The following is a 16,204-nucleotide window of genomic DNA, read 5'->3' as shown; positions in this document are numbered from 1 at the left end:
ATATATAATCGAAGAGAGACACAAAGTTGTGAAAAGCGATGGATCAAACCCAAAAGCTGCAAGGCAGCTGCGTTATTAACTGTGCCATAATCGGAGAGGCGACAAAAAACCATTGCGGCAAAGAGGTTTTATAGAACACCTTACAAATGGAGAAAAGAAATGAAGATGTTTCAGGAGGGATTTCTACAGCTTGGGATCTTGGCAGCTGACAGAGGTGGAGTGATCAAAACTGGGGATGCCTGAAGTCCAGGATTGAAGGAATGCACAGAATGGTAACAAACACGCTCAGAGCTCTGCTCATTGGTATCCAATTTCTTGTAAAACGTTAATGTTAACAGCTGGATCACTATTGGGCATGTCAGCACCAAAATAAAAATCTTCTTGAGGTTCAAATACATTTCCTCTCATTTTAACACCATTCAGTTTTTCTGTTGCCTTGGATACAGATATATGTATTTTGAAAGCTTACAATGACATTGGGAGCTCATTGATTATAATTCATAAGAACAATTTCATGTTCTTCAGGAATAGGAATTTCTTACTTGTTATTTCACAAATCCCTCTTGGATTGGATACAAAATGTAGATTTATTAGAGTTGAAGATTAATCTGTTGACCAAACATCTGGCGTTAAAGGTTGGAACAGATTATATTCTTGTACAGTGTTAATCTATAAAAAATGGAAAAAAGAGGAAGAATGCCAGAACTAATGAAAAATGCTTGGTTTACTAAATTATTGAAGATTAAATAAACCTCATTTCCAGCAATGAAGGGGTAAAGGTGAATCAGTGGTGTGGAAGGTAAAATGGCAGGATTGTAAATCAACTACGTTGAGAATACAGAAGAGCAATTCCAGCTGCTGTCTCAAGACACTGTTTGACTTATACGTCTGAGATAAGGAAAAATATCCTCACTCAGAGTATGGTGAATCTGTAGAAATCGCTATCGCAGAGCACTATGGATTGTAAGTCACTGAATATAATCAGCAGAGACTGATGGTTTTCGAGACAAAAAACCCCATCAAGAAGTATGGGGAGAGAGTTGGAGCATTGTCTTGAAATAAAGGATCAGTCATGATTGTATTGAATGTCTATGCCTCTATTTTATACATGAAAGGAACAGAGAGATATGCTGGTCAGGTGAGATGAATTGTGTACGTTGAGAAGAGACCTGTGGGGTATATAATCAGTACTCGCGACCGTTTGGATGGTGTAGGAGCCATTTATGCTTAAGTTAGTTACTGTTTCTGAGCTAGTATCATATATGGTCTGTTTGGATTGGTCTGTTTCTGAGCTAGTATCACATAATAGCACTGTTCGAAAGGATGCTTTTTGATCAGTCCAATCCTTGGACGTTCTTGCAAAGAGCAAGCCAATGAGTCCTACTTTCCAGTTCTTTTTCCTTTTGAGGAATTCTGTATACATACATTTCATCTTCTATTTAAAGACTCCTTTTCTTTCTTTTGTTCCTCTCCTTGCTTAAAGAAATATGGTCATGTTTTTAGCTTCTGCAGTGATGGCACAGTGGTGCAGCTGAAAGAGATGCTGCCTCACCATGCCAGACACCGAGTTAGACCTTGGGCGTTGTGGAGTTTACACATTCTTTCTATTGCCGCTTGGTTTCCTCCAGGTGCTCTGATTTCCTCCCACATCCCAAATATGTTGGGTTTGTAGGTTAATTGTCCTCTATAAATTGCCCTAAGCATGTGTCAGCAATGGATGAGAAAGTGGGATAATATTTAACTACTGTTTTAGGAACTCGGTGGGACGAAGAGCCTGTTTCCATGTAGTTTCTTCAATCAAATGATCACTGCACCTCGGAGAACTTATAAAGATTTCAGCAATTGAAAAGCAAAGAAGCAGAGCTGCTGCAAATACGCAGCAGACCAGGCATCGGCCGTGGAAAGACACGTAGAGTTTAAACGAGAAAATTCTGATTGGGTTCAATTACTCTAACTTTTCTTCCCCCCACAGATGCTGCCTGGCATGCTGAATTTTCAGTTTATATTTCAGGCCTTCAGAAACCTCATTGCAAAAATCTCCCAATGTTTGGGTTTCATGATTGAAACATTATGTAGGTATGTTGCAAAGCCTACCTGAAACGTCGCTGAAAATCTGTCGCTGAGGGTGTGCGCGATTTTGGTGCCGTTTAGAGGGGGCGGGTTTAAAACGCGATTTTCTCTAGGCTGTTCAAATCGAGGATGTTCAGCCTAGTTAATTATTAACGAAAAATCGCTGAAAGACCCCGTCGCAAAAGCTATTATTAGTTTTAAAGGCCTCGTAAAATAGTTATAGTAGTTTAAAAATCAATCTCTAAACCCGCGAACACCAGCAACCGCAGGGTCTCATAAAGCAGTCAACTGAAGGTATGCTGTATATTTTTACATTAAAAAGGGCTTCTAAAGATCCCTTTATACAAAGTTTAATATTGCGAGTAGCTCATTTTGGGCCCATTATATCCCGCAGTATTTTTCTCGGCATTTGGGGCACAAATCTACCGCAATGTGAACGTTCTAAACCAGCGCGTTCCACAGGGACCCACTGGAAAGCTGATTTAAATGGGCATTTATTTACAGCAATTAAACACTAAATTCCTTCCATTTGGTCTATAAATTAATGTAAATGAGATTTAAAAATCATGTTTTATTGTGAATTATTTGTGAATATTATTTGGACATTTAGGCTATTTAAAAACGTTAATCATTTATTAAGAAATGGATAGATGTTTAGGTCTAGTAATTGAAGTCTGAAATTAGCTACAATTGGGTAACTAACTAATTATATGCTTTAATTTCAGGTCATCCAAGTAAGATTATTTTATATTTGTTTCAGAATGCTTCAATCTATGATAACTGAAAATTTCATTCAGTTCTCTTAATTTTTAAGAAAGTTATGGGCTTTTGACTGTTCACGATCACAGCTTTTTTGTTATGTCCATAGAAAATCAATAGGGAACAAGATGCTAATTTCCCAGTATGAAAATGGCCATAACCTTTTAAATACTTGAGATATGAAAGTGAATTAGGTGTCAAATTAAACTTATGTTTATGCTTTATCTGATGGGATAAATTGCAGACTTGATTTTTAAAATCTCAAAATTTTGTAACATTGCTACATTATGGCTTGGGTATCTCTGAATCGAGGAAATTTGATGGGCTAAATGGCCTCCTTCTGTTTTGAAGTAATGTATGCTTCTATGTACCTAGTTCCTGAGCAATGTTGGTGTCAAAAGTTTGCAAAATGCCACCCAGAGGTTTTTAAGATAGCAGGAAAAGTGCAGCACAGTGGCACAGCAGTAGAGTCGCTGCCTTACAGTGTCAGAGACCCGGGTTCGATACTGACTATGGGTGCTGTCTTTACAGAGTTTGTACGTTCTCCCGGTGACTGTGTGGGTTTTCTCCAGGTGCTGTGGTTTCCTCCTACATTCTAAGGAAATGAAGGTTTGTTGGTTAATTGGCTTCTGTAAATTGTAAATTGTCTGGTGTGCAGGATAGTGCTAGTGTACGGGGGTATTGCTGATCTGCGTGGACTCTGCAGGCCGATGGATGTATTTCTTCGTTGTATCTCTAAAGTCTAAAGGCTAAAGTCTGAAGAAAAGAGCAATTTAATGTTTTGGTAAATAAATAATTTAACAATTGGAAGCCATTCACCTGACCCAGTCCATGCCAACATATACTTCACATGCCATTCCACAATTCTTTCTACATGTCTCCTTAAGACATCGAATGAAGTCTCCTGGCCATTCGAGTTTATTCCGCAGCCCCGTCCACCCCATTCCCATTCCCCATTTATTTCTCTGTAACTTGTTCTTTCTCACATTCCCATCAACTCCACCCCAATTCTCCAATTATTCAGCTACACGGGTGGCCAATTAACTCACCAACTACCATGTTTTGGGGATGTGGATGGAAACTAGAGTAAACGGGGTTACCCAGGCAGTCACAGCAAGAATGTGCAAATTCCATATGGACAGCAGCAGAAGTCCGGATCTAACCTGTCACTTTTATTGCAAGGCAGCAGCGGCTCTAGTAGCTGCATCATCGATCCTCTCACCAATTGTCCAAAAATACCTGTCAATGAGATAGAAATTCATTAACACTATGATATCGAAGCATCACATACACAGCACAAGGACTCAACAATGTTACTTTATTATAAAGTGTACTCCTTTAAAGAAAGGAAGTTTAATGCCAGAAGCCTCCTGACCTGATACTTTACCTATCCATGTTCTCCAGAGATAATGCCTGATCCGCTGAGGTACTCCAGCACTGTAAACCAGCATTTGAAGTTCCTTGTTTCTACAAGTTTAATGCTCACTCTGTTTGATTTCAGCTCTTTAAACTTTTTAATCTCTTCCCTGTACAGGGACCTGACTTTTTCCCTGTCGAATCTCCGTTGTCGTTGGGGCCTGACATCGTGGAGCCGGTGGCCTCCAGAGCCTGCAGACTCACCATCCGCTGGTTGACTTCAGAGCGCAGAGCGCTGTGGTGGCACGTGGCTGCGACCCGACTTCAGAGCTCGGAGGTTTCGGCTGCAGGCCCTGTGGACGGTAACATCGGGAGCTCGCGGGTCCCTGGTGGGAGACCGCTTTTCGGAGCTACCGCAACAGCAAACTTCTCACTCCCGAATTGAGGGGTTTAAATCAACCCGGAGCGGGGCCTTACATCGCCCCGCGTGGCTTAAACGGCCACGGGACTTACCATCGCCTGCCAGGGGCTCTAACATCTAACATCGCCCGCCGGGGGCTCTAGCATTTAACAAGAGCCTTGACCAGCTCGATGCAGCAGTTTGACTGCTTGACTGCAGGGGAAGAATAAAGAACAGAGAACAGGGAAGGGATAAGACTTTTGCCTTCCATCACAGTGAGGAGGTGTTTGGAGATTCACCGTGATGGATGTTTGTGTGGAATTGTGTTAATTGTGTGTTTTGTTTATTTTGCTGTTATGACTGCAGGAACACAATTTTGTTTGAACATTGTATGTTTAAATGACAATAAACAGCATTCTGATTCTGATCTGATTCCTGCTCTTCCTCCACCCATTATTATATTATAAGATATAATCGCACTCTTCCCTTCCCCTCACTATACTCTATGAAATGCTCACCTAGATGTATTCCCACTCTTGCCTCACTTCCCAAAGCCTTTACCCATTGGAGTATTGTCCTATCCTGTTGTAAATTTGCACGAGATCGGACAAGTTATAGGTTGAATAGGAGGTAGAGTTTTCAATTAATTATGAAGCTGCACTAAATTTCACAGCCAGCGTTTTGCATTCTTTGGACTCAGAAGGTTAAAGGGTATTTCGATTAAACTTTTCAAGATTGAAAGAAAACTGATAGGGTGAATAAAAGGGAACAAATTTCAATTGATGGGAGTGTCTTGGGTTTGGTTGCCAATCCTCATTATGAAAGAATTCAAGTCTTTTAAGAGTGCAATTAAGGAGCAGTGCATACCATAAATGGTGATGAGCACGTGGTCAATTGTTACCTTTGTGAGCCAACCATATTAAGAAATAATGGGGAAAGGTAAGCATTCAGAATTCAGTCTCAGCTCAGCCACGAATAGCAAAACAAGTGAAAAGAACATGTTTCTCTACCAATACAGAAACACCAAGCCAAAGACCTTCTTTTATCAAATATCCTTAATAGTTTTGTGTAGGAAGGAATAGAAAGATTAAACGAGAACTTACCGTTTGAAGTTTAATAGTAAGATTAAACGAGAACTTACCAGTTTGAAGTTTGATCAGTATTTTATGAGGAGTTATGATGAGGGATTACGTGAAGAACCCGCTCAGTGTGCAGGCGCGGCATGCTTCCAAGCAGCGGTGTGGAATCACAGATAGACACAGTTATTTGAAGTAAACATAGTAAAGATAAGGAGACATCAATTTATTAGTTTGATCCATATAATGAGGGTGGGAGCGGAGGGCACGTAATCCCTCATCGTAACTCCTCATAAAATACAGATCAAACTTCAAACTGGTAAGTTCTCGTTTAATCTTACTATTTTACTTCGGAGTCACGTGAGTGACTACGTGAAGACTTCAAAGCTCTGTGATTTCAAACCGTGTAACAGTTCATACTTCACTCGCTGCCGAAGTCATTCGAGGGAGGAAGTATGTTATCGTAATCAACCATAAATCTGTTTGTAAAAACAGTAATGGTGTTATTAACAACAACAAGACCAATTGCTCCCCCGGGCTTAAATTATATATTTTTTGCAGATTCTTTTTCTGCAAACGATACAGGTTCTGTCAGTGGTTTGTTATAAAAGTTTGGAACGTATACTCCCTAGACCACCCTGCAGTAGCCAGGATGTGGTCCATAGGCTCGTCCATCCTCTTAGTTACTGACGTGGAAGCTGTCCTGGTGGAATAAGATTTTATACACGTTAGTATTTACTCCAGCAACTCCCAGTACCTGCTTGAGCCACTAGAGATAGTTTAGCTCGTCACCCGACCATGAGGTTTCCTGTGGCTGACCCATAAGGCTTTTTCCTCTCCCTCGGTATTCCTTATTGTGTCGATCTCTAAGTGGGTCATGACACATAAAACGTGGTTCAGGTGGGTATGCCCGGAATTTCATGACTGGACCTGATGTTCCTGGTCTGTTCTGTTTGGCCAACCCTTGAATGGGCATGTGACACTATCTGGTGTTATAACCATGTTGTCCCATCGCAGTAGATGGGAGAGCTGGCTCTTTGTGTTGATGTAAGGCCACCAGCATGTCCATCTTCAGGGTAGGCTGTTCCAGGGTGAGTGACCTGGCTGGTGATCATCCCCTAAGGTATGTCAGGATTTCACTGACATCCCAATTTGGGTGTACCTATTTCTGGGGAATGGATTGATATACCTCTCCTGTATCTGATCACCAGTGAGCGGTACCCAAGTTGAGTAGGCTAACAGAACATGTCCTTCATTGTGGTGAAGACCTGCCAGGAGCTCCAGTACAGTTTTTTGTTATAGTTGAATGTGTAATTCCTGTTTTGGAAAACAGTGTACCGTTTCTTGATGCTCCTCAGGTATGTTCCCTAGGATATGTGACGGAATACTGTCATCAGGTTGATAGTGCTGCTGATCCAAGCACAGCAATGGTCTTCCCAATTCTGCAATTCTTTTAATGACCATGTCGAGGATCACTGGGAACCATGCTTGTGGACTTGGTCCACTGTAATTTGCGTAGTACCCGACTGATGAAGCCGTAGTACCTATTGAAGAGGTAGAAGGAAAGGAAAACATAGAGATTAGGTTCCCCCCACCCCTCAATACGCGGGAATGTCTCCATTGCCGCTGCCTTGAGATTGGTTTCATGTGACGTAAGTTAGTACGTGGTGATTTAATTGGATATAAGGAATCGATATCTGGTGTCCATATTGCTTAGTGATTTCAGCAAATATTTTTGGTTTAAATGTATGTTTACAGTATTTAGCTCACCTGATAGGTGAGTTACTGATGGTCAAACATGTTTGACGACATACGGTTTGCAATTGTTAATAAATTGTCACCTAATATCGATGTTCTCCGCCCAAGTGGTTTGGTATATGCCACCACTGATGTTGTTATCTTATAAACGAACATGCAAATTTGGTGGATTACTGAGCAAATGCTTCACTAGAATTAATTAAGTTAATATATAATATGTTTAAGTCAATTCATATTGGCATTAAGTATTACAAGCTCAGTAACACATCAGGACACATAAGATGTTACTCAAAACAGGTGGAAGTGTACAACCATAATCCTTCCTGCCGATAAATTCCATGATAACACTACAGATTAATCCATTTGCCCCCATATTACAGGTATGGAGATAGTTTTGAACACTAGTATCTCAGCTCATAGGAAAGGTACAAAGTTCAGTAGCTGGTAATGCTGCTATATCCCAATTACTTTGCCACGTAGTTGATTGGTGGTTAATGCACCATGACTGATAGTCTTAATGAATACCAGATAACAACGTTGTGGATGGTCAACGTAAATATCTGGATATATATTTTGTGCACCGTTCCCAGAGGCACTGCAATACTGGTTCGATGCGTGGAGTGGACGGAGCAAGCCCCTATTCCATCTCCCTGTTCCAAAATTCAATTTAATATATGGTCCCTAGATAAGGGACGTATCAGATTATTAAACTGATAAGAACAGATACTACACTTGATCTTAGCCAAAAGGCCGAGAAGCAATGCAGCTAAAGCTGTATCCCAGGATAGTTTGTCGTTAATATATAGACATGCCATGACGGAATGTTTCTAAGTGTCAGGGCTAGTTGATTCTGGATAACTTTGACTTAAATGCCGCAACGCTCATCATGGTTACTCCATCCAGGTAATGGCGGTATATCCGAAACTTATATGAGAAGGTACTGAATAGTGTGCATCTTCAAGGTCGATGTCTACCATAAAGTATCCTTGGATCCATGGTAGTAGTTACAAATCCCATGAATGGGTATACCTGGTGAAATACTCAAGTGGTTTATCAACGGTGGTGCGACATTCACCATCGTGGGAGGGTAGACCATTTGGGGTGCTTGCTGAATTGGTGGCAAGATATTAATTCTATTCCCCTTGTATTTATTTTTTGGTATATAACTACCAAGAGTGATAGCTTCCGAACCAGGCGTGATTCATCCACCCCTTGTTAGTACAACCCTTAACCTTTATGTGATGGTAGGAACCATACTTATCTGTCTTCATTGTTGTTTTCTTCGGTTTCTGGTTCCTTGTTCTTGTAGGGACGATGTTTGTTGGGGGGTGGCGCATTTTCCCCTGGGGCCTGCTCTGGGCCGTGGCCTAAAATGCTACGGGTTTGGCATGCAGGCCCCGAGCTTTCACCAGTACCATGAGGTAGACGCCCCTGGTGGACACGTAGAGGTACTGCTGTCTGGTTTAGTGTGGTGCTCAGTCCAGACTCTGCCCTCTTGTGCCGAATAGTTTGAACACTTCGTCCAGTTTTTTAGGACTGGTTTGGTAAGTGCCAGGTAGCAGGACCTGTGCTTGTGAGGTCGGCGTTCTCATAGTCCTGTTAATTTCATAGATTGAGGGCAGGTTTGTGAGTTCATTTCAGAAGTTATGAGGTATACCGTTGAACAGTAGGGTCAGGTGTTTTGCCATACTACCCTGCCCTTCTGGAATGAGCAGGTGGATATGATAGCCGACGTCAAGGTACCAAATGCATTTAAAAAATATTTATGTTAAATGCGCTGCTCAATGTATCCCCCAATAATGGCGGGCACTTTGAGTAAATGCAATTTAGGGGAGGAGTGATAAAACCAACGCCTCATGGCTACCTGTCTTGGAGAGGTTTTTTGGAAAAGACAGGTAGTAAGCTGGCCATCAGTTGAGACTGAAAAGCCATCTCGCTAGTGGTGGAGCCACATAGCGGCCACACCCAGCAGCTCTTCCTGATCCTGTACCTCAAGCATACTCCCGATATTGTTCAGCCAGTGACCCCTCTTCATGACCAGCCCAGCCACTGGTCACCCCAAAGCTAACCACACTAAGGAGGAAGTGATGGGCAGTGCCTAGGCACTGTGGAGGGTATGCCTGAACCCTCCAGCGAGACTGCCCCTCACGTAGCGTGTCTCGCAGGAGCTCCTGCTCCAGGAGCCGCTCCAGCGGCTCAGGCGGCTGTCTCTCTCCCATGCAGGTGGAGAGACGTCCCCTCCGACAAGTCGGAAGCCACCGGCCGGATGCCTCTTCGGATGGCTGAACATCCAGCCCGCAGCTCAGGCACTAGCGGGACTGGCTTCGGCGCGGCGTGGGGATAGCGGAACGCCCGGTAAATGTTCCTACCGCCTTCTTCTGGAGCTTTTGTGCCTTGTAGTAGCGAGAGCGCCCCTCAAGCAGCGCGTCTCACAGGCACCTGCTCCGAGAGCCGCTCCAGCGGGTCAGGCGGCTCTCTCTCCCCCCGTGCGGGTGGAGAGACGTCCCGTCCCAAATCGGGAACACCTGCCGGATGCCTCTTCGGGTGGCTATACATCCAGCCCGCTATCGGGCTGGCCTCGGCATGGTGTCGGGGAATTGCGGAACACCGGGTCGCTCCTACCGCCTGTTGCTGCCCCCCGACGGGAAACGTTCCTCCTCGAACGGGGGACAGTTTTGTTCCAGAGCCTTTTTCTCTGCCTGTAAAACACAAGCAGAAAAAGGGGCTCCCCTGTAAAAGAAACCCGACCTCAGGATACTCACCTGACGGTCCGTTTCTCTGTTGCGGGAGCGCATAACTCCCGCTGCCGCTGTTGCACTGCTGGCGTAATGCCGCGCCTGCGCACTGAGCGGGTTCTTCACGTAGTCACTCACGTGACTCCGAAGTAAAATCTTTATTTTATGAGAAGTTGAAGTGAGGGAATACGTGAAGAGCCCGCCAGTCTGCATGCGCGCAATCTTTAGAGCAGCTGTATGAAACCACTGAATAGTTGCTGACCTAAGCTATAGAAGGATTAACGACCTTAGAACTACCGAATAAACTTTATGAGAAGTAGGGTTGGAAGTGGAGGGCACATATTCCCTCACTTCAACTTCTCATAAAATAAAGATAAAACTTCAAACGGTAAGTTCTCGTTTAATCTTTTTATTTCATTTTGAAGTCACATGAGTGACTACGTGAAGACTTCAAAGCTCTGTGGTTTCATGCAGTAACCCAATCTGTGTGTGAAACACTTCAAAAGATAAACCATTAATGGTAGAAAACATGGGTTATTAATACCATGATGCCAACTTGCATACATGGCCATTATTCTTACCTGGACCATAGTCCCAATTGACTTTGAGTTAGACAATAACTCATGCAACACTGTGGAGAATTCTATCTGCAAATATCCAGACATATTCAACCAATTTTTTTTTAAATTTATTAACACGCACTATGTAAGCCTCTTGCTGTGTAATGAAAGGGAAATATCCATTCTATTGGCTGCTAATGAGCCATCAGCAATACCTTGAGACTATTGAATAACAATAAAGAAACTATCTTTCATCTCATAGGTACTAGCAAGCTCAGTGCACTTGTATACCTAATGACACCCCAAATTTGATTTTGAATTTGATAGAATTTATTGCCACACAACCAGGGTCAGTGGAATTTTGGGTTGTCAGCAGCGGTACAATAATAAAGAACACACAACCACAATAAAAATGAAACACAAACATCCACCACAGCATTCATCACTGTGGTGGAAGGCACAAAACTTGGCCAGACCTCCTCCATTTTCCCTCATGGTCGGGACCTCCACCCTCCGCAGCCGTTGCTGCGGGCGTCCAGATGGTAAGGGACAAAGTCAAAGGCAAGGTAAGTCCAGGATCGGCTCTTCCCCACCGGAGACCGTGGCTTCAGGCGGTCGAAGATTTAAGGTTCCCGCCGCGCCGCAGCCAGAAGCACCGCAGACCGCAGGGCCGGTGGTCGAACCTCCCCTCCAGGGGTGATGGTAAGTCCATGCCGGACCCGCGGTAGGAGTTGGCCGGCAGTGATGGCTTCTTCTTCCCCCGGGTCCCCCACGAGGGATCCCGGCTGTAGACGCCACGCCAGCTGGAGCTGTGCAGACCGCGGCTTCAGGCTGCTGGCCGCCCCGGGCCAGCGAAACGGAGCGCTTCCCTCCAGCGAGCCCCAGCGAGGGCTCACCCGCTCCATGCCGAGAGTTCACGCTGCGCCCACCGCTGAAGCTCCGGGCGCGTCTCCGGGAAAGGCCGCGCCGATCCTTGCTGTTAGGCCACGGGGGAGGCGACCTGGAAAAAGTCGCCTCTCCGTAGAGGAGGCAGCCGAAACGGTTTCCCCCTTCCCCCCCCACACCACCCCCCACACAAAACACACCGAGAAACATCAAAAACATACTTTAAAACATACTAAAAAAAAAAAAAAAGTTGAAAAAAAAACTAATGCGCTGCTGACAGGCTGCTGCCACTGCAGCGCCCCCTACCTACCTAAATCTCTGCTCTGGTGGGTATGCTGTACGCAATCATGCCCATATTGCTTATGAGATAATTTCCATAACAAGCTACCCTAATGTCAGTTATGACCCAGAGACCGAGCCAGAGATTGAGTAAAGACTGTGTTCTTTGTGCTGAAATCAGTTGCTAAAGCATAATCATCTTAAAAAAACAGCTCCCATTTGGAATACAGTAGAAGAATATTTGCATAATAATTTACTGATATACATCGCACACTACAATGAGTGTAGGCTATTAGAGTGGTCATATAAAAGGCACTCTGCATAACGTTAGTGAACAGCGGGTGAATAACCAATCATTTATTAACCATATAACCATATAACAATTACAGCACGGAAACAGGCCATCTCGGAACAATTATTTTCCCTTAGTCCCACCTACCTGCACTCATACCATAACCCTCCATTCCCTTCTCATCCATATGCCTATCCAATTTATTTTTAAATGATACCAACGAACCTGCCTCCACCACTTCCACTGGAAGCTCATTCCACACCGCTACCACTCTCTGAGTAAAGAAGTTCCCCCTCATGTTACCCCTAAACTTCTGTCCCTTAATTCTGAAGTCATGTCCTCTTGTTTGAATTTATTGTCCCACTTATGGTACTATAGAGAATGACAAAGCAGCACAAGCAATGTCAATTGTGCTATCACATAAAATCTGCTCTAGGCTCAAACTGAAAGCCACACAAACCTCTATTACTTCCATTTAAAAGTAACTCACATATTTTGTTCACAAGCTTCCCATACAATCGTGCAGAGCTAGCTGCCCGAGAAGACAGGCTGCCCCAGCCATCACTCATGACTGAGCAAATAGGAGTTGCTTCAGCCGCCTTACCATGGCCTGAATGAATAGGCAAAATTGGCACTATTAAATTTCATGTTGCCTCATTCTTAATATCGCAAGAGATCTTCATACATTTCACTGATAACATATAATCAGAACCTTATGACTAGAGCTGAAAACAGTCTCCCTTTGATGTGGGAATACGAGTTCCCTGTCAACTCTTGACTATCAGAGTCATCACGAATACTCAGCGTTCTTCCTCAGAGTGGAATTTAGTATAATGCAAGCCTGAATCAGGAATTGCTGTGCAGTCCTCTGACTGAAACCACTTGTCTGAGTCGCCAGAGTGCACAACACAATCTCTTCGACCGGCCACTCAATCAGGAATACTGGTATTGAGAGCCTACGAATGATTATAAATACATTGTTGTTTCACAACATGAACCTGCAGGTCAGATAAAAAAATATTACGTGCCAGACCAGCTTCCTGCTGGTAGCTACCTATCCCAGAGAGGATGGCAATGATGATTCCAATGAACCGGCAACTCTTCTAACTGAGGAGAAATTTAAACATTGTTGAGGAAGACTTCAACTACTTCATTCTACTGAGCAGTCTAATAACCTCAATCACAGATGATGAGGCAGTCCTTCCCTGGTCAATATGACCTATATGACCAGCCAGTTCCATGAAGGTCTACTCTGAACCAGGGTAACCAAGCTGTTCCTACTTGGAACTTACAGAGGTTACTATGCAAGGCACCCTGCCAATGTCTCTGCATCAACCTGATCTATCCCAGGGACAGTGAAAAAATACTAGACAGCCCATGCTGCCAGTAAACCCAAACCTGGGCCGACAGGCTGCTCCATTTCGGAGTTTTACGGAGGTTAATAAAAAGACCTTACCTGCCAGCATCTCTGAACCCGGGTCGATTTGCTTGTTGGAGCTTCAGCGAAGTTCCGTTTGCAGACCCTGCCTGTCATGCTTGTCATTTCTTCAGCTGGTGTGATGTTAGATAGCTGATGCCGCTGGACAACTCCTCTTGTAATGGCTTGCCCGTCCCCGAGGGATCAGCAAATTTAGAGGCAAGAGCAGGCAGCTCTTCCTTATGCGACTCTCGTACATCATGCATTAAAGCATGGGATTCAGGCACAGAGTCATGTTCGGAGTCATGTTCGGAGTCAGCTCCATTCTGATCTCTGACACTCCCTTAGAGTAGGAGAAAATAGTGCACCCCGAACCAGGCGTTGCCGCATGCATATGACTCGAACTGCCTGTGCATGCCTCCGTAACATGGAGCATATCCGATAGTATTCCGAGTGGGAGGAATATAGCAACCCTGAACCAGGAGTTGCTACAGGCATATGACGTGAACTGTCTGTACATGAGTCCGTAACATGGAGCATATCATTTGGCACCATCTCCAACACTCCTTTCATCCGAGTGGGAGGAATATTGCAACCCTGAACCAGGCGCTGTCTCAGGCTTATGACTTGAACTGCCTGTACATGCCTCCGTAACACGGAGCATTCTTGTGCCACCATCTGATTCATCAGATGTTCCAATTGAGACAAACGGCCAATCACATCTGCCATAGATGTGGGGACAGAATCCCCTTGACCCAAATCGTCCAACAGGACTTGTCCCACAGACTTGGCTTTGACTTTGCCCCGACTCGGGGTTGCCAAGCTGCTCCCTCTAGGAGCCGAATCGGGACTAGCTGTGCTCTGTCGGTATAAATCATCATTATTTATTATACTTACCAGACAGATTGCACCTGCTAGTGACTCCGAGTCCTTGCTCCCTTCTGGAGCCTCAACGGGGTATTTCAGGGAGGAAATAGAGCACAACCCTGCACCAGGTGTTGTTTCCTCAGGCCTCTGGCCCCCATATGACTCGGATGAGCCGGCATTATAATCGTAGTCACCTCTTCCCAATAGTCCGCTAGACAGAGTGGGAGAAATACTGCAACCCTGCCAGGTGTTGTCACATGCAAATTACTGGAGCAGTCTGTAATGCCTCCGGTATACGGAACACAGTTCATATGATTTAAACAGAAGCATAGCCCCATTGGATCAAAGATTCGACTCCTTTGTCGATATCCACATGGTTGGAGTCTCTTATAGATGATCTCCAACAGTTCCCTCTACTGAGCGGAAATTATCATGAAGCAACCCTGCACTAGGTATTGCTCCACAGGTGTCTAATAGGCACAGCTAAAAAAAGGCTTCTCAAGCCAGGAGCTCCTTTCCGGAGCCTCAATGGAGTTCCTCCGAACAGCCGCCCGCTCCAGTGGAGCCCCATTCTGTGCCGTAATGGCAAGTCAAATTTTACTACACCATAAGGTGTATGATTAAAAATGTCCTATCTGCTGTTATAGTCACAAACGTGACCGAACAGCAACCGCTATTAAAACTGCCAGCTCTATTTATAATGACCTTAATCAGTTCTTCAGATTTTGACCAATTAAAGAACTATCTGTAGTATATAAAATGCCCCTACAAATAGAGCACACACTATATGCTGGTCTACAGCGTATGCTGCCTCAGCAGCATCTATGTTTAAAATTTTGCAGCTGAGCTTACCTAGCGTTCGCTGCCCTGGCCGCGGCTAACACCGGCTGCTGTTATCTTAGCAGCGATCGAAACCTAGCCGCGCCGGCAGCCCCAACTCCTAATGGAGTTTCCATGGTGGCCTAAAATCCGGCCGCCTGCTCCCGAATGGAGCTCCAAAGCCGGCAGACAATAACGAAACCGAGCTCCTATGGAGCTTCCATAGCGGCCTCAAATTCGGCCGCCTGCTCCCGATCGGAGCTCCAACGACGGCAGCCACAAATTGAATCTAGCTCCTAATGGAGCCTCCACGGCGGCCCAAGACCGGCCGCCTCCATCAGCTACTCCGGGCCCGCTGTCGCAGCGGCTCGCTGAAAGTAAAATTACTTACCTGCCAGAGCAGTTTCGAACTGCTCCGACTTGCGCCCCATGCGTCGACGTAATTGACGCGCATGCGGACTGGCGGGCGCTTCACGTAGTCACGTGACTTCAAAATGAAACTGCAGATGTTGGTTTAAACCGAAGATTGACACAAAAAGCTGGAGTAACTCAGCGGGACAGGCAACATCTCTGGACAGAAGGAATGGGTGATTCCTGGGTCTCAACCCGAAACGCCAACCATTCCTTCTCTCCAGAGTTGCTGACTGTCCCGTTGAGTTACTCCAGCTTTTTGTATCTATCCTTAATATTTTCCCCTTAAATTCCTGATACATTTTTTTGCTTACTTTCAATGTAATAATATCCTTTCTTTAACTAAATGACTGGAAAAGAACACAATATTCCAGATGAGACTGACCAACTCTGTAAAATATTTGACTTTAGATTTGTTCTTTCCTGTCTACAAAGACTTCAAGCAACATTGTAAAAGAATTCAAAGAATGTGGACAATGTAACAACAATAACTTGTATTTATTAAAAAAAGCCCCCGTGA

At 44.5% G+C, this 16,204-nt stretch overlaps 1 non-coding gene across 1 annotated transcript; it reads right to left on the bottom strand.

Annotated features, from left to right (window-relative positions):
* Nucleotides 1–7,989: 7,989 nt before the first annotated feature.
* On the bottom strand, nucleotides 7,990–8,181 carry LOC116971640. The gene has a single exon (XR_004411536.1). It is a non-coding gene; the product is annotated as a U2 spliceosomal RNA (small nuclear RNA).
* Nucleotides 8,182–16,204: the final 8,023 nt, after the last annotated feature.

Source organism: Amblyraja radiata, chromosome 3 (genome assembly GCF_010909765.2).
Source record: "Amblyraja radiata isolate CabotCenter1 chromosome 3, sAmbRad1.1.pri, whole genome shotgun sequence".
In the NCBI taxonomy this organism is placed as follows: Eukaryota; Metazoa; Chordata; class Chondrichthyes; order Rajiformes; family Rajidae; genus Amblyraja; species Amblyraja radiata.
Note: the sequence above shows the minus strand (reverse complement) of the source record. Positions and strands in the feature narration are given on the sequence as shown.